The following is a 17,901-nucleotide window of genomic DNA, read 5'->3' on the forward strand; positions in this document are numbered from 1 at the left end:
GGTGGCTCAAGCCTGTAATCCCAGCACTTTGGGAGGCTGAGGCAAGAGGGTTGCCTGAGTTCATGGGTTCGAGACCAACCTGGGCAACTTGGTGAGACCCTGTCTTTACAATAAGTGCCCCCCCTAAGATTACCTGGGCATCGTAGTACATGCCTGTAGTTGCAGCTACTTGGAAGGTTGAGGTGGAAGGATTACCTGAGCCCACGAGGTCGAGGCTGCAGTGGCTGTGAGCGGCCACTGCACTCCAGCCTGGGCGACAGAGTGAGACTCTGACTCAAAAAAAAAAAAGAAGACTTGTTACTACCCGTTACAGATAGGAACTGACATGCACAGCTTCTAGCGACTGCAGATCACCACCCTTCCACCCAAGGACACCTCTGTCCAGGTCTGTGATGTTAGGGACAGCTAACATCCAAGAACACTCTTTCTTATGGGAGAGGGAGTGTACTTATACCAAATGGCTGGAGGATTAAGAGAATCAGCTCACTCATCATTGAAGGAGAGTCTAAATCATTAAAGAAAAATTTTATTTTGGATTCCATCATCTGTTAAGAAGTGCCTTACATTCGCCTTGCTAGTTTACACGACGTTAAAACAAAAAGTGCTCTTTCTTTTTCTTTCTTTTTTTTTATTGAGTCAGAGTCTCGCTCTGTCGCTCAGGCTGGAGTCCAGTGGCATGCTCACGGCCACCACAGCCTTGACCTGCTGGGCTCAGGTGATCCTTCAACCTCAACCTTCCAAGTAGCTGGAACTACAGGCATGTGTCACCACGCCTAGCTAATTTTTGATTTATTATAGAGACGAGTTTTCGCCATGCTGCCCAACCTGATCTCAAACCTGTGGGCTCAGGCAATCCTCTTGCCTCCTCCTCCCAAAGTGTTGGGATTACAGGCATAAGCCACCACGCCCAGCTCAAATGGCACTCTTTCTATCATCAGAGCCTTACTCTGTTGCCTAGGCTGTAGTGCAGTGACACAGATCACAAATTACCGTAGCCTCAATCTCCTTGACTCAGGTGATCCTCCTGCCTCAGACTCCCGAGTCGCTGGGACTACAGGCAGGCAGCACCACACCTGGCTAATTTTTAATTTTTTTGTAGAGACAAGGTCTCACTATGTTGCCCCAGCTTATCTCGAACTCCTGGGCTCAAGTGGTCCTTCCGCCTCGGCCCCTCAAAGTGCTGGGATTACAGGCACGAACCACCGCACCCAGCCTCCCACCTATCATGCATTTTTTTTTTTGAGTTGGAGTCTCACTCTATGGCCTAGGCTGGAGTGCAGTGGCACGCATGCTCAAAGCCATCCAAGCATCGACCTGCTGAGCTCAAGCGATCCTTCCACCTCAGCCTTCCAAGTAGCCGGAACTACAGGCATGTGCTACCATGCCCGGCTTTTTTTTTTTTAAAATTGTAGAGATGAGGTCTTGCCAAGTTGCCCAAGCTGTTCTCAAACCCAAGGGCTCAGGCAATCCCCTCACCTCGGCCTCCCAAAGTGTTGGGATTACAGGCTTGAGCCACTGCGCCTGGCATACATCTTAATGTTGCAAGTAAAAAAACTGTTGCAGGTGTAGACGCAAGAACAACCAATTCTCCTAGTCCCCGGCTTGCCTACAGCATGTCCAGGCTGCCACCAGGTGCTGGGGCTCCTCTCCCCAAAACATGGGAAAAGTTAGACTGTAATCCCAAAGCTAAAGAACAAGCAATGTCCCAGGCGGCCTATGGCCAAGCTTCAAGTGAGTGAGTGGGGAAAACAGAAAGTGCCCTTGACCTCTCCAGGGGATAGCACCCTGTGGTCTAGATGGGCCAAAAGACAGGTCCCCAGAACAGTGTCAAAGGGACTCACAGCTTCTATGGACTCAGGCAGGTAATGGGCCGTGTGGAAAACGCCCCACTCGGTAACTTTTTTGGGGGGTTGTTGTCTCACACTGCCACCCAGGCTGGAGTGCAGTGGCAGGCTCACAGCCACCACATCCTGGACCTGCTGGGCTCAGGCAATCCTTCTGTCTCATCCTTTCAAGTAGCTGGAACCACAGGCATGCGCCACACTGCTCAGTTAATTTTTGGAGTTATTATAGAGATGAGGTCTTTCCATGTTGCTCAGGCTGGTCTTGAATCCCTGAGCTCAGGCAATCCTCTTGTCTCCGCCTCTCTACATGCTGGGATTACAGGCGTGAGCCACCACACCTGGCTCCCACCCTGTTTTTAACCGACCTCCAGGACCTCGCCACTTCTTTTATTCTCTGAGCTCCAGAACTGGCCCAATGAAGGAGCCGGCTCGCTGGCCTTGGAGGGACCTCACTGTCGTGGACTCTGTCCCAGGCCTCCTGCTGATTGGTAGTGCGGTCTCTTGGGGACCCTGGTGCTTAGGGAACATCTTGAAAACTCCTGGGATAGCAGCCCCGCAGATGGGAGAGGCAAGCACAGATGGTGAGGGTGAAAGTTGTTGCTTTCATGTTTTGGGAAGAGATCTAAGGATCTTGGGCTTGGCAGAGCACTGGGGAGGCCTTTCTAAAGGAGGCTGAGTTCTAGGTGCAACCTGCCCGCAAAAGTAGAGAGGGCATTGTCAGAGAAAGCCTTGAATGTCATCACTTTGCTGGAGGGAGCAGAGTTCCTGAAACACTGGCCAGAATTTTGGACCCTTGGATGAGCTGGAGAGGACCATTCTGCATGTTTCAGCCATGTTGTGCCTCACCTCTGCGGTGTCGTGACAGGTGTGAGCATTCACCTCCACTCTCCTGAGGGAGGTGGGACCATGGCCTCCTCGGCTCTCTCCCCACCCCTGCCTCCATGGTGAGATCCATCTCTGAAAGCCTCCACCTCTGTGACCAGCTCTCATCCTCCTTCCGGTCAAGGCTCAATCACTGTTTCTACTTTAAGACTCTGCAGAAGTATTTAATGACTGTGGGTGCTCAGTGTCGTTTGGGAGAGATGGACGCCATCCAGCTGGCTGAATTGCACATCCAGCAAGCTTTCCGAGCTTCACACGCAACTCACGAACAGCAGACTTGAATAATGGAAAAATAAAGCCACTGTAACAGGAGAAAAGACATTTGTTTTTACTTGTGTTGAGGTGAAAGGCACAACAGAAGTTACTAATATCTGTTTAAAGAAATGGATTAAAATAAATAGCTGTTTGCTGTTATTCTTTGACGGCGGCAAAGAATAACAGCAAATAGGGACCACAAGATGACTGTTCAGTCATGAACTTGAGGCTCCTTGTAGATGTTGCAATTTCAACTTCTTATTATGCAGTTACCAAGCCAAGCCAAATTTACAATGCAAAGATATTTTGTGTGATTAATAAGCTTTTTTTTTTTTTTTTTTTTACTGTTTCTTTCTCCAAAAGGTGGAACATTTTGAAAGACTTTGTTAAAATTACTCACAAGCTACTGTGACACTTATTTAAAAAGATGTGAGCCGGGTGCAGTGGTTCATGCCTGTCATCCCATCACTTTGGGAGGCGGAGGTGAGAGGATTGCCTGAGCCCAGGGGTTTGAGACCAACCTGGGCAATTTGGTGAGACCTCATCTCTACGATAAATCAAAAAATTAGCCAGACATGGTGGTGTATGCCTGTGGCGCCAGCTACTTAGAAGGCAGAGGTGGAAGGATCGCCTGAGCCCAGCAGGTCGAGGCTGTGGTGGCCTTGAGTGTACCGCTGCACTCCAGCCTGGGTGACAGAGTGAGACTCCCACTCAAAAAAAAAAGATGGCTTTCCAAACACAAGTAAGCTAGGGCTTAAGGGAAAAATTTATCCATGTAAGTGACCATGTGGATGCAATTGCAAAACCATTTTCAGCATAACCAAGGAGAAATGTGCCTGTCCTGGAAGGAATGCCGAATCACCTCCCAGGTCCAGCTTTTCTGTCTTCCTGCCAGAGTGGAAAGTCAGCTCTCTTGGGGTTGGAATGAATTCTCACTCATCTTCGGTCCCACAGCACCTGTTGGTGTCCTGTGCACAGCAGGACCCTCAAAAACACTGGCTAAGTGGAGTCACCAGAAAAATGAGAGTCCCCGGCCAAGCACGGTGGCTCATGCCTGTAATCCCAGCACTTTGGGAGGCCAAGGTGGGAGGATCACTTGAGCCCAGGTGTTTGAGAGCAGCCTGGGCAATACAGTGAGTGTGCATCTCTACAAAAAGTAAAAAATTAGCCAGGCATGGTGGCTTGGGTTTGTAGTCCCAGCTACTCAGGGGGCTGAGGCAGGAGGATCACTTGAGCCCAGGAGGTCATGGCTGCAGTGAGCCGTGATCGTGCCACTGCACTCCAGCCTGGGTGACAGAGTGAGACCCTGGGAAGGAAGAAAGGAAGGAAGGAAGGAAGGAAGGAAGGAAGGAAGGAAGGAAGGAAGGAAGGAAGGAAGGAAGGAAGGGTCGGTCAGCTTTCCTCCTGTCTTTAAAGAAACTGCCAACACTTTGCCTCACCCCCTTGGTGTCATGACCGGTGCCAGCGAGGTAACATCAATGAGTGCTTGGCATGATTTTAAGTCACGTTTCTTGAGAACCTGCAAAGCCCTGTGCTAAATGCGGTGATGCAGACAGTCTTCCTTTCCCAGGAACTCTGGCCCCTGGGAGTTCTGGGCCTGGTCCTGTGGGTGATCTCATCTGAGGGTGTTGACAACATCAACAGAGGCTGCAGGTCCCAGAGCTGAGCAGATGGGGTGGCCAAAACCGCGAGTGTGACAGTCCCCTTAAGAAGAAGGGGATGTTTCTTACTTTACAAGTTGTAAAGCATGCTTTTTTTAGAAGCATGTGCTGAGTTGAAGATTAAAGAGTTAAAACTGTCGGATACTTACTGCCATTTTCTTACTAGTGTTCTCCACTTAAGTTGAAAGTACATTGTTGACTGCAAAGCTTACCGCTATAACCAGGTTTTGCTTAGAAATACCATCGTGGATTTATAACTCTGGGGAAAAAAAGGACAGTTCAGGAGCCTCTGCAGATGAATGCAGTTACCAACCAGCCCAGAGGTAGGATAGTGTGGATTCCAGGGTGAGGACTGAGTTCAAATCCCAGCTTTGCCATTGATAGACCTGTGACCTCGGGCGAGGTACAAAATAAATTTTCCTATCTTAAAATGCAAATAATACTGCCCATCAGGTAGAATTACTGATGGAAACTGATACATATAAGGTGCTCAGTAAGTTGTATTATTATTATTATTATTATTTTAGTACATTGGGCCTGCAGTCCTAGCAGCTCGAGAAACTGAGGTAGGGGGATCATTCGGGTCTGGGAGTTCCAGGCCGGCCTGGGCAACATAGCAAGTCCATGGCTCTAGAAAAATAAAAATGAAAACAAGGTACATTGGTACATTATGAAGCTGTTTTTGGAAATTAGTGCATCTTGTACTTGCTTGTAAAATACAGTCATTTTGAAAGATGCGATTTTTTTTTTCTCATTTCACTTCTGAGAAAAAGAATTCAATAATAATACCTAATCATTATTGATTCTTTCCTGCATGGCAGAACTGTGATCATGCCCTTTTTCATTTTTTTATAAACATACTCCCCAGGGAAGTATCTCCCATATTTAAGATGAAGAAACGGAGGTTCAGAGAGGTCCAGCAATGGCCTACAGTTGCATAAGCCAAGAAACCAGGAGGTCTGACTTCAGGAAGTGAAAAGAGCTCCCTCAGCTCTGAGCTGTTTCCTTGGGTCAGGTCTTTGTTCCTGCCAACATCTTCTGGGGGAACTTGTTAAAAATGCAGGTTCTGGGGTCAAATCCCAGAGAGATTCTGTTGCTAAGTTTTTGAGCTGTGGTGGAGAAATCTACGTTCGTTGTTTTTAGCTTTTTTTAGAAACAGGATCTCGCTCTGTTGCTTAGGCTAGTGTGCAGTGATGCAGTCATAGCTCACTGCAGCCTCGAACTCCTGCACTCAAGTGATCCCCTCACCTCAGCCTCCTGAGTAGCTGGGATTACAGGTGTGCCATTGCGTCCGGCTGAAATGTGTGTTTTTTGTTTGTTTTGTTTTTTTTTAGTTAGAGTCTCACTGTGTTGCCCAGGCTGGGGTGCAGTGGCACACTCACGGTACCGCAGCCTCGACCTGCTTGTTTCAAGTGATCCTTCTACCTCAGCCTTCCAAGTAGCTGGAACTACAGGCACGCACTGGCTGATTTTTTGATTTATTGTTGAGACGAGGTCTAGCTATGTTGCCCAGACTGGTCTTGAACCCATGAGCTCGGGCAATCCTCTCATCTCAACCTCCCAAAGTGCTGGGATTATGGGGTGAATCACTGCAGCCAAAACATGTGCTTTAACAAGCTTCTTGACTGGCAGTGACGCCTGATGGCTCAGGTTTGGAGCTGGTGAGCAAGACCCCAGTCTGGACTTGCCCAGCCTTCCTGTTTATCCAGGATGGTCAGACTCCAAGGAACAGTAAAAGCCTTGAGGGAGGAAGGTGGGTTTCACCAGGTATGGCGCTGTAAGGGAGGCTGGATGCAGGGAGGGCTCACCCAGCCCACCTGGCAGAGTTGCGTCCCTCTCCGTGACCAAGTGACCCTAGTTACGCCTTTGAAAGCCATCATGGGGCGGGGCAGTGAACAAGAGATGGGGGTGGCTGGCAGTACCTTCGTCAGCTGTCCCAGGTATACACCCTCCCCCGGCCACATCCTCTCTTCAGATTCTTCTGTGACCAGTATCCTGGGAAGCAGCCACCAGGCAGCCCTCCGTGATCCACACACTTCGTTTTCTCTGGGAGGCAGCAGGTTAGCACCGCGTGAGGAGGAGGGTGACTGTCATCTCAGCCTGGGGCCTGTGGGAGTGGATGGTTTACTACGACAGAACTGAAATTCACAACGCACATTCCAGGGCTATATAAGCATCCCCCCTCCACCCTGCCCTCCACCAATCTGGTCCAGTGCTGTTTCCAGGAATTGCACGCCTGTGTGTGTGTGTGTGTGTGTGTGTGTGTGTGCGTGTGCGTGTGTGTGTGTGTGTGTGTGCTGGGAGAGGCAAGAGAGAGGTAACACGTTCAGGAGTTAGAAAAAAGGCCAGTGAATCTCCTCAGACTTGGGGAAGGTGGGAGGATGCGGCTAGAATGTTTGAGGGGCTGTGGCTGGGCCCTGTGTGCTGGTCACACATTTGTAGCATAATAAAAAAACCAACAGCAATTAGCTACCATGGTAACTAAGCGTGTTCTATTGTTCTGTGTATTACAGTGTATTAGTCAGGGTTCTCCAGAGAAATAGAAGTGACAGAGAATATCTGTATATCTCTATTTCATCTCTACCTATATGTAGATCGATATATCTATATATTTTATATCTAACTATTAGTTATACTGATATAAATTATATCGATATTGGTATTGATATAGGTAAAGATATAGATATAGAAAAAGAAAGAAATTCATTATAAGAAATTGGCAACCAGGTATGGTGGCTCACCCCTGTAATCCTAGCACTTTGGGAGGCCAAGGAAGGAGGATCACTTGAGGCCAGGAGTTTGAGACCTAGTGAGACCCTGTTTCTTAAAATATATATATATAGTGTGTCTATATATTTAAAATAAAAAGAAATTGACTCATGCAGTTTTGAAGGTTGGCGAGTTCCCAGATCTGCCGCCACCAAGCTGGAGACTCAAAACAGCTGATTTGCTGGCAGAATTTTCTCTTGCTTAGTGGAGGTCAACTTTTTGTTCTGTTCAGGATTTCAGCTGATTGGAAGAAGTCTGCCTACATTAGGGAGGGCAATCTACTTTACTCAGTCCACTGATTCAAAATGTGAATGTCATCCCAAAACAGACACACCCAGAATAATGTTCAAATAGCTGGGCACCCTGTAGCCCAGTCCAGTTGACACATTCAATGAGTCTTCACATACAGTAAGAGTTTAGGTGCATTCTCTCATTGAATTCACCCAACAATTCTATTAAGTATGAATAGAATAGTTGATAGTGTTAACTATTCCCTTACCATTTGACAGAGGAGGAGAATGAGGCTCAGAAAATGCAATGAACTTTTTCCATGGTCTCTCGGCTAATAAGTGGCACAACTGAGATTTGAACCTGAGTCTTTCTGATTTGAAAGCCACTGTGCCATGTTGCTTGCTTCTGGGCCACTTGTCCTATCAGATGCAGTCTCATGGGTCATCTGGAAGCTTCTGCCACTCTCCTAATAAACCCTTTTGGCCTTGAAATTTGCATCGTATATCTGACAAGGCTGCCATTGACAGCAATAGAACAGAGATTGGCTGATTTAATAAAATGTTTGCTTGTTTGCTTTATTTATTTTTTGAGTTGGAGTCTCACTTTGTCACCGAGGCCGCAGTGAAGTGGCACGCTGACAGCCACAACAGCCTTGACCTTCTGAACTCAGGCAATCCTTCCGTCTCAGCCTTCCAAGTAGCTGGAACCAAAGGCATGTGCCACCACACCCGGCTAATTTTTTTTTTTAGTTGGAGTCTCACTCTGGGGCCCAGACTGGAATGCAGTGGCACACTCCTGGCCACCGCAGCCTCGGCCTGCTGGACTCAGGCAATCCTCTCACCTCTGCTGGGATTACAAGCGTGAGCCACAGCACCCGGCTGGGCTGTCCTATTCTTATATCTGATGGGATTTTCTTTTGTTTGCCGAGAGGTTGGTGTAGGCGGCCAGCTTGGCCTGCAGTAAATTGTAATTTTAAAAATGTCTGAATGCTTCCTAGAACCTGCCTATAGGAAATTTATCTATGTCTAGCCTCTGCTAGCTACCCTGCCTCACCACCAGCAATGAATGAGGGCTTCAATTTCTCCACATCCTTTTCAACACTTGTATTTGCCTGACTTCGGTTTATAGCCATCCTAGTGGGTGTGAAGTGATATCTCATTGTGGTCTTGACAAGAGTCTAGTATCCAGTAATGTTCTTTCAAAAACCTTTTTCTCTCTAATTAAAGCTCCAGGCACATATAGTATTCAATGATCATGTCTTTTTAGTCTCTTAATCTAGCTCTAATAATTTTAGAAACCTTTCCTTCGAAACCCAACGTTTACTGGCAGAGACGTTTTTGGAATATAATGTACTTTTTTTTTTTTAGTTGGAGTCTCTGTCGTCCAGACTGGAGTGCAGTGGCATACTCACGGCCAACCAAGCGTCAAACTGCTGGGCTCTGGTGATCCTTCTGCCTCAGCCTTCCAAGTAGCCAGAACTACAGGCACATGCTACCAAGCTGGGCTAATTTTTTGATTTATTGTAGAGACAAGGTCTTGCCAAGTTGCCCAGGTTGATCTCGAACCTGTGGGCTCAGGCAATCCACTCACCTTGGCCTCCCAAAGTGCTGGGGTTACAGGCTGAGCCACCGAGCCTGGCCTAGAATATAATGTACCTTATGTAGCACCTTGAATTCTCCACACAGCCCACCTGACCAGCACCCCAGGCCTTTCTTTCTTTCTTTTTTTTTGAGTTGGAGTCTTACCCTGTCCTCCAGGCTGGAGTGCAGTGGCATGTTCATGGCCACTGCAGCCTCAACCTGCTGGGCTCAGGGGATCCTTTCACCTCAGTTTTCCAAGTAGCTGGAACTACAGGTGTGCACCACTATGCCTAGCTAAGTTTTTGATTTATTGTAGAGACAAGGTTTCACCAAGTTGCTCAGGCTGATCTTGAACCCCTGGGCTCAGGTGATCCTCTTGCCTTGGCCTCTCAAAGTGCTGGTATGACAGGTGTGAGCCACCACACCTGGATCCCTAGGTCTTTTTTTTCTTTTTTCTTTTTTGAGTTGGAGTCTCACTCCGTTGCCCAGGCTGGAGTGTAGTGGTACACTCCTGGCCACCGCAGCCTTGACCTGCTGGGCTCAGGTGATCCTTCCACCTTAGCCTTCCAAGTAGCTGGAACTACAGGCGTGCGCCATCATGCCCAGCTAATTTTTTTTTTTAACTAGGTGTTTCTAGCGAGACAGTGCGTCACCCATTTCCTTGTCACAGAGCTGATCACCCCTTTTATTTTTTTCATATTCCAGAAGGAAAACAACATTTTACAAGTTTCCCTTTATTGTTTCTTGGGTGCCCCGAAAATTCTGAATCCTCCAAACAAGCAAGATGGATGTGCCTGACTGCAGGACTGAATGGGAAGCCCCCACTTCAAGGATCCAGCTGCCCTGGACCCTTGTGGGTCCCCTGGAGTTCCCCATACAACGGACACCTGAGTAGTCACTATCCCCTCTACCTCATCCCTTTTCCCAGCATGCTTTAGGAGGCCAATGCTGTTCACGTGTGATTGCGATTCTTTTCTAGGGGATCCTGCAATAGATGCCAACCCCTGCGTCAGAAGCCGTCGGGGGGGTACAGGGTAGCCTCCCTCGGTTCCCACCCAGGGCAAGAATCTTCTTCCAACATCACCCAACCCGTGACAGATTCAGATGCTCAAAAATAGGCAGGCGTGTCATTTCCCCACACAAATCCAGACGCCCACTGGGGTGGCCAGAACAAGAGCTGTGGTGATTCCGACGAGGAGGATCCTTGTAACTGTTTATAGTAAGGGCAGCTCATCAGCGTCATGGTTTCCTTCCTCCCTCCATCTATTCACTGGAAGGAAGAACGATCCGCCTCCCTCCCCATTCTCCCACCCCTTCTTGACTCAGGCCTCTGGACCTCAAGCCTGTCAAGGCCGAGGCTGGCAAATGGAGTCCTCTCTGTTACACACAGTCACCTTCCTACCTCTGCATTGAGATGGGAAGCCCACTCCTTCCTGGCACAATGCTCTCTCGGTTCATACCAGAGCTTAGCCACTTGTGCATCCTAACTATGGCTTGACTCTCCGGTGTCCTGACCTTCATTTAGGCCATTTCTGTCACCTGGGATTCCTCTGCTCATCCAAATCTTAGCCTAGTCTGGTGCAGTGGCTCATGCCCATCGGAAGGCTGGCATGGACTGCCTGGTCTTGAATGTTGAGACTGCTTCTTATTAGCTGTACAACCAAGGGCAAGTGGTTTAACTTCTCTGGACCTCCCTCTCTGTGTCTATAAAGTGGGTGTGATAGCGATAAGACTTAACGCTATAAGAGTGTGAGGTGTGAGCCAGGCGTGGTGGCTCACGTCTGTCATCCCAGCACTTTGGGAGGCTGAGGAGAGAGGATTGCCTGAGCCCATGGGTTCCAACTTGGTGAGACCTTGTCTCCACAAGAAATAAAAAAATTAGCCAGGTGGGGGTGGTGTATGCCTGTGGTTTCAGCTACTTGGAAGACTGAGGCAGAAGGATGGCTTAGGCCCAACAGGTCGGGGCTGTGAGACTCTGACTCAAAAACAAAACAAAACAAAAAGGCTGGGCACAGTGGCTCACGTCTATAATCCCAGCAGGCTGAGGCTGCGGTGGCCATGAGCGTGCCACTGCACTCCAGCCTGGGCGACAGTGAGACTCCAACTAAAAAACAAACAAACAAAAACAACTTAGCTTATGTGCAAGGGCTACCTTCCCCACACAGCCTCTTCTGATCTCTTCTTCACCTCTCCCTCTGGGCTCCAAATACCCAGTAGGTGCTTGAGCAATACTTGTTGAATGAGTGAAGGAGGGAAGGAATGAATGAAGCATTCATTGCTTCTATTACTCATACTGACCCTCATTAGAGTCACCAAGTATCAGAGCACAGGTGGTCTTGGAACACCCAGCTGTGGTTCCAGCTACTTGGAAGGCTAAGGCAGAAGGATCGCCTGAGCCCAGCAGGTCAAGGCTGCAGTGACTGTGAGTGCCACTGCACTCCAGCCTGGGCAACAGAGTGAGACTCCCACTCAAAAAAAAAAAAAAAACAGAGAGAACACTTGGACACAGAGATATACAGAAAGAAGATGTGAAGTTATAGGCCACCATCTACAAGCCAAGGAGAGAGGCCCCAGGAAAAGCCAACTCTGCCCACATCTTGATCTAAGGCTTCCAGCTTCCAGAACTGCGACACGGTGCATGTTGTGTTCTTAAGCCCCCCCAGTCCCTCTGCCATCTGTGGGACTCAGTTATGGCAGTCAGCGCTGACTGATGCCTCTTCTGTGAGGTTTATGTGTAGAGTTATGCACATGGCGTAACTTCTCATACGGAAGACAGTCACTCACCCGCCCACACCTCCAGGTCACACTCCACACGCAGGGGAGGGCTTGGGGCCCGCTTTTTCTCCTTATGGGAAGGGTGCAAATGCTCACCCCGAAAAGGCTGTATCCACTTGGAAACTGAGGGGCCATGGGAGTTTGCACTTCAATGTTTAATGATAGCACATGTCTTCCTTGCACATTTTTATATCTGCTCACACCTTTGTTCGGCTGCAAATGACAAATGCATGGCTCTCTGGCTTCCCCCACTCAGCCCCTGTGTCTCCAGCTGACTCAGTGCTCTTCCATTCTGTCTCATCGCTCCAGCACTCTGGTGACACACACACACACCTCGACGCTTCCTAGGGTGCAGGCGGGGGCAAGGGATGGACGGGCGGATGGCGGTGGGTCCTAGGGTCATTGACCCGTTCCCTGGCCTGGCCTCCAGAGAGGCAAAGGGAGGCCCACATGACCGCCCTTTGCATTCTAGAGTATTCAAGCATTTTTCTTTTACTTTTTTTTTTAATTTTTATTTTTTTAGAGTTGGAGTCTCACTGTCGCCCAGACTGGAGTGCAGTGGCCGCTCCTGGTCACCGCAGCCTCGAACTGCTGGGCTCCAGCAATCCTTCTGCCTCAGCCTTCTGAGTAGCCGGAACTACAGGCGCGCGCTACCACGCCCGGCTAATTTTTTTTTGATGTATTGTAGAGATGAGGTCTCGCCTGCCCAGGTGGGTCTCGAACCCGCAGTCTCAGGCAATCCACTCACCTCAGCCTCCCAAAGGCGCGGGATTACAGGCTGAGCCACCGAGCCCGGCTTTCAAGCATTTTTCATACACAGATGCCACCTTGGTCAGCCATCAAAGGGGTCAAGGATTAGGCAGAGCAAGGCTATTATTTTCATCCTGAGGAGGAAACAGGCTTAGAAAGATTACGTGCTGTGCTCAGGGTCCCATAATGAGGATGGGATGAAAGCCTTCTTTTAAGTTTTATTTTTATTTTTTGCAAAAATGAGGTCTCGCTGTGTCGTTCAGGCCGGTCTTGAACTGGGCTCAAGCAATCCTCCCACCTCAGCCTCCCAAAGTACTGGAATTGCAGGCGTGAGCCATTGCACCTGGTCAAGGCCTTCTTTTAATCACACTCCTGTGTTCCCTCCACCCCACCAGGCTGCCTTGTGCAAACATCAAGAACCTTGCACCCTCAGCTGTCTTGTCATCAGCATTATAAGGTGACATAGTATGATCTCGGCAACAAACACTGTGTGGTGTTAACAATGCATCAGGCACTACTGCAAGTAAATGCTGTAAATGGATTCACACCTCACACTTTTTTTTTTTTTAGTCCGAGTCTCACGCTGTCACCAAGGCTGAAATGTAGTGGCATGCTCATGGCCACTGCAGCCTCAACTTGCTGGGCTCAGTTGTTCCTTCCACCTCAGCCTTACAAGTAGCTGGAACCACAGGCATGTACCACCATGCCTGGCTAATTTTTTAAAAATTTATTGTAGATACAAGGTCTCACCAAGTTGCCCAGGCTGGTCTCGAACCTCTGGACTCAGGCAATCCTCTTGTCTCGGCCTCCCAAAGTGCTGGAATTACAGGCATGCGCTACCACGCCCGGCTGATTTTTTGATTTATTGTAGAGATGAGGTCTCGCTGCCCAGGCGACCTTACACTCTTAAAGAATTAAGTCCTATCACTATCAAACCCGTTTTATAGATGCAGAGATGCAGAGGTGGAGGTCCAGAGAAGTTAAACCATTTGCCCTCAGTTGCACAGCTAGTAAGAAGCAGACTCAACATTCAAGCCCAGACAGTCCACGCCAGCCTTCCTCTCTTAGCTACCATGCCATGATCACCTCTCTTGAAGAGGTCTTTGTCTGGTCAGGACCCTGTATGGGCCAGGAGGGTTGTCACTGGCCATGTGGACTGAATATACTTGTTTCCCCTGATATTCATATTCTACCACACACCTCCTTTTGGACAAACTCACTCTCAAAGGCTAACTCCCCAGTCTCTCCCCAAGTTCGAAGCAGATGTACCCAAGTGCTCTAATACCTCAGACTTCTCAGTCTCTATGTGCCCACCTCTGAGTGCATCTAAAAGCCAAGGGAAGACCTTTGGGGTATAGGAGAGAAGGGAGAACTTTCTCTTCATACTCTGAAGTTTTGCTGAAAAAAAAAAAACTGACAAGGCAGATGAAGAGGAGAAAATGAATATAAAATTCATGAATGTACACTCACGTGTGCAGGAGTGATACACAAGATGAACTCAAAGAGTGGCCAGATGGTTGAAGCTTAAACACTGCCTTCCTAGGAGAGAGACATGTGTACCAGAGAGAGGGGAATCAGACATTAAGGAAAGGTGAGGGGTGGTACTGCCCAGGAACAAAGGTTGTCATATTATGCAGGTAAAATCCCCCAGGTAATCCTTTGAAGCTTAGAAGAATAGGTGAAAAGTCTGTCTGGACCTGGTGATGACTTCCAGTATCTTCTATAGTTTTTTTGCTTGTTGTTTTGGGTTTTTGTTTCGTTTTTGTGGAGACAAGGTCTTGCTATGTTGCCCAGGCTGGTCTTGAACTCCTGGGCTCAAGCAGTCTTCCTGCCCTAGCCTCCCAAAGTGCTGGGATTACAGGCATGAGCCACCACACCTGACCTCTTTTCTTCTAGTTGATCTTTCCAGGGAGGGAATCTTGAACTGCATTTCTTTTGGAAAGAAGCTTTCTTGGTCAGATAAGAAAATTTCAGGGAAAGCCACTCCCTGCACTTGAGGATAGGGGCTGGGGGACAAGACAAGGTTAAGAGGAACCCTGAGAATGAGAGGGAGAGGGTGAGAGGGGAAATAGGAGGGAGGGAACAGAGAGCAAGCTTGACTCAAATCCTGGCTATTTACTGATCGTTTGACCTCGAACAAATAACTCAACCTCCTTATTCCTGGGAGTCTCAATGTCCTCATCTGTAAATGAGGTGCCCTCCCAGGGTGGTTGTGAGGAGTGAATGAGATAAACGGGCCTGAGTCACCGTGAGTGGCCCCTAAATGCTACTGATATTACCACTGACAGGGGTCACGAAGCTGGTGCCAAGCAAAAGCTAGAAACACCCAAGCTCCTTCTGTCTGTGGCTGCTTCCTCATGTGGTCATTTGTGTCACGGAAGTTCTGCTGGCATCCCCCCGGATCCTCACTGTCCTAGAGGCCCTGTCACCTCTGGTGAGTGCAAATCATGAGCTGACATTGCTCCCATGAACTCCAGCAAATCTCTTCCTTGGATCAGCAGGCTTGGACACCCAATGGACCAGGAGGGGCCACAAAGACACACTCAGGCTGCTGGAAGCCCCAAGGAACTCAACCCACCTCGTCCTTCTCAGTAGCATGGAAGAGTCTGTTCTCAGCCGGGGACCAGATGGCCAGGGAGTAAGAAGGGGCGGGAAGCGCCAGCTACCACTCTTCCTGCTGCTGACCAGTATGGCCACTGTGCTGGGAGCAGCAAGAGAGAGAGACACCAAGAACGAACAACGCTTGCTGTAGGGACAGGAGCTCAGAAGCCCAGGGGCTCCAGAGTTTCATTCTGGGCACAGAGCACTCACAGGGGAAGCCAGGTAGTTCTGTCAGCCCAGGCTGCTGTCACAAAATACCACAGGCTGGGAGGCTTGAACAACAGACATTCTTCCCAGTCCTGGATACTGGGACATCCGAGGCCAGGGGCTTTGGCAGATTCGATGTCTGGTGACATCGTTTTCTGGTTCCTGGATTGCACTTTCACACTGTGTCTTCACACAGCAACCCCTATGTCCCTTCTTATAAGGACACTAATCCCCTCACAAGGGCCCCACCCTCATGCCCTCATCTAATCTTGGTCATGTCCCACAGATAGTCCCACTTCCTGGCACTATCAAAGCATGGGACAGAGTTTCTTTTTTATTTTTTTAGATGAGAAAATATAATTTATTTAAAGAATAAGTTAGAAAGAGAAAGAGGAGATTCACTTCCCCAAGGTAGGGGAGGGGGCCAAAGCCACGAAACATGGCAACGGTCATAGCTCAAAGAGCATTGGGTCATACCAGAGTCTAGCAAGGCAGTGGCCTGGGGGACTAGGGACTACACTGAATTTTATATTCATTTTCTCCTCTTAATCTGCCTTCTGTCAGTTGATTTTTTTTTCAGCCAAACTTCAGAGTATGAAGAGAAAGTTCTCCCTTCTCCCCTACACCCCAAAGGTCTTCCCTGGGCTTTTAGATGCTTTCAGAGGTGGGCACATAGAGACTGAGAAGTCTGAGGTATTAGAGCACTTGGGTACATCTGCTTCGAACTTGGGGAGAGACTGGGGAGTTAGCCTTTGAGAGTGAGTTTGTCCAAAAAGAGGTGTGTGGTAGAAGAACAGAGAGAGGATGGATTAAGGATGGAGTCTGGGTGGATGGCAGGGCTGTGGGAATTAATGGTGGGTGAAGAAGAGAAAGTCCACCACAGGACCATGGATGAACATCAGAGAGGTGTGGAGGGCATTGTTCTGGAAGTCAAGGAAGGTGCAAGTGCCAAGTCGCAGGGTGTGGTCATCAGGATCACATGTCAGCTTGATAGTTCAGCCCTCTTCAACAACATTTGGTTTTTGCTAGGACACATAATTCCTCTTCCCGTTTGTTTTGAATTCCTTTTCCTTTCTGATACAAAGTGAAAGGTAAGATTCTCTCCTAGCTCTGACTCTGACCACCTGGATCCACTCCTCCAATGGCAATCACTTTTGCCAGGTCCTTGTATATTCTTCCAGAAGTATTCTCTTCAGTTAATTCTTTGGCAAAGCAAAATTGTCAACTTATGTATCAGACCAACTGCTTTTGGAATTCTGTTCAAGTCCATGTACACAAAAACACCTCCAGTTCTGGTTTTTGTAGGTTTTGCATCATTCTTAATGTACTATTGCAACAGCAAGTTTTATATTGTTTTCCACCTTGGATAGGGTTGGTGGCTTGAAACAGAATGTTTCTTTCCCCTCTGAGAGTGCCACGAAGATCCTATTCTTGGCTTGAGGGCCCGCCCTTGCTTATAGCCCATTTGCAGAAGGAGAAGATTGACACATGTGAAAACCAATGAGCAATCAGTTACTAGCTCCTCCCTCTTTCTGAATTCACAAAAACAGCTCCCTTGGATTTGTTTTCCAGGTAAGTGCCCCTTTTACCCTGACAGCTTTCAACCTTCGAAGAAAGCTTCAACAGGCATGTTGCCAACCAAGAAACAGAGCATGGTTTCGCCATCATGGCAGGCACTGGGTCCTGCCATGTCTGCTTCAGGGGCCTCTCCACCTGGGTTCCTACCGCCAGCTCTGTGTTCTCTGTGTTCCTCACCTGGGCCCCTTCACTGAACATTCTGCCTGCAGGACAAGAGCCAATGTGCCGAGTAGCCCGGTTTTCACGTTTTACCTGTTGGGATATGTATGTTTTCACGTGGTTCAAAATTTTTAAAAACTTAAAGAGGCATAAAGTGAAAATCTCCACTCCTCTCCCTGTGTCCATCCCCAGTTTGCACCCCTTCCCTATGTACCCCAAGGTCACTACGTGTTCTAGTTTCTAGTTCCAGTGCCTTCTCCATGGACCCATGGTTAATCCTCCCGATAGATCCCACTACTCCTTCCTCTGACTTCTTGAGTTATTTTACTGGCACTTTGAAAAAGCCCCTATCAGCCGGGCTCGGTGGCTCAGCCTGTAATCCCACGCCTTTGGGAGGCTGAGGTGAGTGGACGGCCTGAGCCCGAGGGTTCGAGACCCGCCTGGGCAGCGAGACCTCATCTCTACAATAAAATAAAATAAAAAATTTGCCGGGCGTGGCAGCGCACGCCTGTAGTTCCAGCTACTCGGAAGGTTGAGGCTGCGGTGGCCGGGAGTGGCCACTGCACTCCAGTCTGGGGGACAGAGTGAGGCTCCGACTCGAAAAAAGAA

Source organism: Carlito syrichta, unplaced genomic scaffold (genome assembly GCF_000164805.1).
Source record: "Carlito syrichta isolate Samal-C Ts95f unplaced genomic scaffold, Tarsius_syrichta-2.0.1 Scaffold303736, whole genome shotgun sequence".
Classification (NCBI taxonomy): domain Eukaryota; kingdom Metazoa; phylum Chordata; class Mammalia; order Primates; family Tarsiidae; genus Carlito; species Carlito syrichta.